Source organism: Sprattus sprattus, assembly GCF_963457725.1.
Source record: "Sprattus sprattus genome assembly, chromosome: 12".
Classification (NCBI taxonomy): Eukaryota; Metazoa; Chordata; class Actinopteri; order Clupeiformes; family Clupeidae; genus Sprattus; species Sprattus sprattus.
Window position 1 is genome coordinate 18,960,956 of NC_137910.1, and position 5,364 is coordinate 18,966,319.

The following is a 5,364-nucleotide window of genomic DNA, read 5'->3' on the forward strand; positions in this document are numbered from 1 at the left end:
AGAGAGGTGGGGGGCAAGGGGGGCTGAGAGAGAGGGAAAGGGGAACAGAGAAAGAGAGAGGGGGACAGAGAGAAAGGGGGAGAGGGGGGGGCTCACTGCTGCTCCATACAAGAGCCCATTAACTTGACCACTTGGCCTTTGCACACAAAGCCAGGGCCGACCCTCTGCCCCTCCCTCCCAATTATGTACGATTAGGCTCAGTACGCCATGTCAAGATGCACAGGGAGGGACTGGGAGGCCGGCTCAGTCCACCGCAGACTGGGAGAGAGAGAGAAAGAGAGAGTGAGAGGAGTAGAGATAGGCATCTGTTTTGGGTTGTGGGTGTTTGTGTTTTCTGTTGCATAAAGACAGAATGGGTGGGAGTGCGTGTTGGGGGGGGGGGTGCTAAAATCGTCGTCATTGTCATTTGAACTGAGAGCAAGAGCAGCTGGTCACTGACATGGTCCCAGTTTTTCCCCAGTGACGCGTGTTGAACCCAGAAACATACACACACACACACACACGCACGCACGCACGCAGGTGAGCAGTCACAGATGCCATGTTGTTGTGAGTGTGGCGTGTGTCTGTTATTCGCCAGCCGGTGTGCCCGTGCTCCCCACAGGGAGTTGCCGGGCACTTTGTTGCCTTGGCAGCGAGCGAGCACAGGCCTGGTGAAATGCCACACACACACACACACACTGGGCCAGGTGGGCTCAGGTGAGAGAGGAGATGCCCATACACTCAATTACTCCCTTACTCTTTCTCGCTCTCTCTCTCACACACAATCTGTGTCTCAGTCACACTCTGCCCATCTCCCCGCTCTCTCTCATACACATACTCCATCTCTCACTCCCTCCATCTCTCCCCCTAGTCTCCCTCTCATCTCCCCTTCTCTCATCTTTCTCTCTCTCCCTGGATTTTGATAATTTGTCCATTTTGTCCCTTTGTACCCCTGTCTTTCCATCTCTATCATGATTGTTCATTCTTTGTCTCACGTTTTCTTTCAATCAACCACACACACACACACACACACAGCACAGACACACACACACACACACACACACACACACACACACACACACATGCACTGCTCCACACATTGAAATAGATACCCAGTCATACACTACACTACAGTACACATACATACACTAGTGCTGTGATGACACAATAGAGAAGACTAGCTGAACAGGCCCACAGCATCAAGAGGAACCATTCACTCTGTAAAGCGCCTAGAGGCAATTGCATTGTTATGGCTCTATATAAATAAAATTGAATTAAGGCCACAGCCTTTGGCCCTGTTCTGGCCCTGTTCTGGCCCATAGGCCTTGTAGCTGCAGTCCGGGTAGAGACCCACTGAAAAGTGTCTTAACGCTAATGTTCACTGTTGCACCTGCGCAGACTCTCTAATTACAGCTTGTTACAGAACAGGTCTGTCGAGTGTGTGCAGAGCACTTGTGTTCCCAAAGGATTAGTAGCCATTGTATTTGTCCAGGTTAATGGGCTGGAAATAAAACACTGCACCGTTCGAGTTTTACCTTATTATGTTATCATGTTACAGTACATTCCTTGGGTTTCTGTTTAATCTAGGCTGGTGATGATGTATTTAACACAATTTTCAAAAATAGGTGTACTTAAATGGCTTTAACAGATTCACATCATGAAGACTGGAACTTTTTTGTGTTGTTTTTGTTATCTCTTGTTATGTTCTGTCTGGGAGTTGGTGCCTGTTGATGCCTGTTCTTGAGACAGAGGCACTGAGAATAGACCAGCGCTGCTGCCACCCTCTCAGAAAATCTGGACAGAAGATGGAGGCCTACGTGATTCTGTATTTGGCAGCCAATCCAGCACACCACTCAGACTCCTTTTCTGTTCGGCCTGACGTTCTCCTTCCCTCCATCCGACACTCGTCCTTGAAGCGAAGCGTCCCTCCGTCTCCCTGCCACTATTTTTCTTTTTCTCTTTTTTGGGGGGGGCTGGTGGGGGGGGGGTGGGGTTGGGTGAGCAAAGTGATTTTGAAATGCTTTTAGTGATCCTCTTTGGCTGAGGGAGTGGATTTAATTTCTTACTTCCACTAGCCTGCAGTAGCTACCCACCCACCCCACCCCCCGACCCCCCTCCCCCACACACACACTTGCCAGCTCCCTCATCTTATTTGTGCCTCTACGTTTCTTTCATTCTCCCCCTTATTTCGACCATCATTTGGGCAAACTCGTTCTATCGTTCCTCCCTCGGCCATCGGCCCGAGAGTGCATTTTAATGTGAAAGGGTTCCTCGCGGAGGGGCAGCGATCAGCCAAAGCAGCTCCAGTCTCCTCGCCATCTTCGCCACCTCCACCTCCACCTCCACCTCTCAGCCTGGCTTCGCCTTGCCTCCCGTCACCACCTGCTGCCGTCCTTGAGAGCGGACGAGATTACCCCTTCCATCATGCCTCGCACCCCCGTGAGTGTGAGTGGGCGAAAGTGAAAGGCTTAGTGAATTAAAAGCCAAATTTTAGGGTCCGGGTGCTTTTTTGTTAGTGTTTTTTTTTGTGTTAGTTTACGGAGGCCAAATGCTCTTTCCCTGCCTGAGAGGTCGGCCCCTATCGTTGGAGATGGATGCATGTTATTGACAGGGCCTGACACGCCAGCAGTACAATAACCGATAGAAACCATGACATCCAAGCTGTGATGCCAGAAAGCTGATGCAGCCAGCCTGACCGCAATGGCAATTTAAAAACCATATCACAGTCAGTCCAAAGGATCTTCTCTCTCCATCCTTAACTTTTTCCCCCTCTTTTCACTTCTCACAGCTTTCTACTCCTATCCCCCTCTCTTTCTCACACACTCATCCCTCCATCCACCTCTACTTTTTTTCCACTAGTGGGGATTTTCTGCTAACACCATGAGTCGGTTTCTCCGCTAACTAGCCTCTCCAGCTAGGCTAAATTAGCGCAGTTCCCAGGTCTCTGAAGAGGTCTTATCCCCGGCTCCCATCATCAGGAGGGTTCCAGGAAGCTGGGCTCTCCATCACTCGGACAGACAGCGGGTCCGATCTGGCTCCTGCGCTCGGACTCAGGAAGCGGAGCTAGCTGCTAAGCCTCTGAAGTGGAGCTGGCTAATGACTCGCTTGTTTGAGTCTATTGTGAGGCCAGACGGGGGCATGCTGATTTGGTATTCAACCTGAGTGATCAGGGTAGACTCAGTTCGTCTGGCCACTCTCCAGATCACACGGATCCTCTGGGACTGTGAAACAAGCAGGTTCAGAGGCAGGAGTCAGTTTAGGTCAAAACTGTATTTAAGGATTATAATACATTTAACAGTAATCTCAAGTGCAGTGTCTGAAAAAAGAAATTAAAATTCTTTCTTTCATATAAGGTCAGACAGGTTTGCTAACAAGACATATGTGTGAAAAAATGTCTGTGTGTATACAGAATATATACAGAATTATACACTGAATGTTTTAGAAAACAATTGCCACATTAAACGCTGAAAACATGTGACGGGATGGATAGATAGATCGATAGTTATTGATCCCCAAAGGGTAATTGCAATGTTGCAGCATCAATTCACATAAATTACAAAACACACATAACCTACACAAAAGCAGACACTGTATTAACAAATACATATACATATATATATTAGATCAAATCAATAAATACTAGGGGTGGGATTTTAGACTCTGAGTTGCAAACTCAAATGATTCAATAGTCGAAATGCATCGATAATTGTTTTATCGGTTTCAAATTGATAATCGATAATCAATTGATAATTGCATTTCAACATAAAATGGATGTGTAAAAAAAACGATTATCAATTCTAAACCGATAAAACGATTATCAATCCATTTCGACTTTTAAAACATTTGAGTTTGCTACTCAGAGTCTTTGCTACACTTCTTACTTTGTGTTTGATAATTAAAGAAAATCAACAGATGAATTACCTTCTCTATTTTTTATTAGAGAAAAAGCTTTTCCTTGTCACAATTTTGTCGTTTATAAAGTTTTCTGAATCGAGAGAGAATCGTTTTAGAGAGAATCGAGAAAAATCGAATAATCGATTTTTTTTCCCCCACCCCTAATAAATACATATACAATATATATATATATATATATATATATATATAATTTTAGGTATAGCTCTAACTGTGCAAATTAAATTAGAATGTGCATTGCCACTCAGATGACAAGCTTCCTCTCCTGGCCCAGAGTCATTTTATATTGCTATTGCGGTGGGCTGTAATGACATCCTGTAGCGTTGCTTTTTAATGCAGAGTTGAAGGAGCCTCCAACGGAAAACACTTTGCAGTCTGACCACTAGGCTGTGCAGGGGATGTGAAGTATTGTCCATTATGTTGAGCAGTTTGTGAGACATCCTTCTCTCATCAACCAACTCTAGGGGCTCCAGAGTCGTCCCCAGCACAGAGCAGCCTTCAAACACATTGTGTCCATTAAAAAGAGGTATTGGACACAAAGCAGTTAAGAGGAGTTTTTAGTATTATCTTGGGCACATGTTTCTGGTCTTTGTCTCCAGGCCTTAAGGACGGATTTTCCTCTCAAGGGTCAAAGGGTCATGCATTCTCTCGCCTTCTGTGTGCCTGAACTCCACACTATGGAAGTGTTGTATGTCTGTGGTTGTGTGTATGTTTGTGCATGTACAGAGAGTTTTGAGAATTTCCGTTAATATTCTTGAATGTTGTTTGTGTGTGTGTGTGTGTGTGTGTATGTGTGTGTGTGTATGTGTGTGTGTGTGTGTGTGTGTGTACGTATGTATGTGTGTGTATCTGTGTGTGTGTCTGTGTGTGTGTGTGTGTGTGTTGGTAAGTGTTCTTGTGTATGTATAGTCTGTGTGAAGAGGGTCTTTACCCCCTTGTCTCTTGTGTTTGTGTGCCAGTGGCATAAGGTTCAAACTGCCTCATTGTCTGGAGTCTGGTGCCATCAAGTCCTCAGGCCCTGCCTTCCTGGGGTCGCCCTGGTAACTGGTGCAAAGTCCTCCACCATTCGCGTCTTATTGAGGGCCAGTGATTGGTCAACAAGGCTCTTCCTGTTACAAGGGACCTGTCAGGGCCCGAGAGGGTCACTCCCTTTCTATCAAGGTCAACGAAGCAACTGTATGGGTTTGTTTGTATGTGTGTGTGTATTCTCAACAGTCACATACACTGCTAAATGAACAACTCCCATTACTGCAAACAATATATTAAAATAGCTAAACTAAGACATCATCATATAAAGGTCCTGTAGGCCCAAGGTCAAACTCATGTTGCTAAGGGGTCGACCTTCTGTAACTAAGGAAGAGCTAAGGAAGAGCTAAATTTACTACAGTCAAAGTGGTTTCCTCTAACATCATGTTCCCTTCTGATGACAGACACACGGCAGCATCACGACATTACCTAAGTTATCCGAGCTCA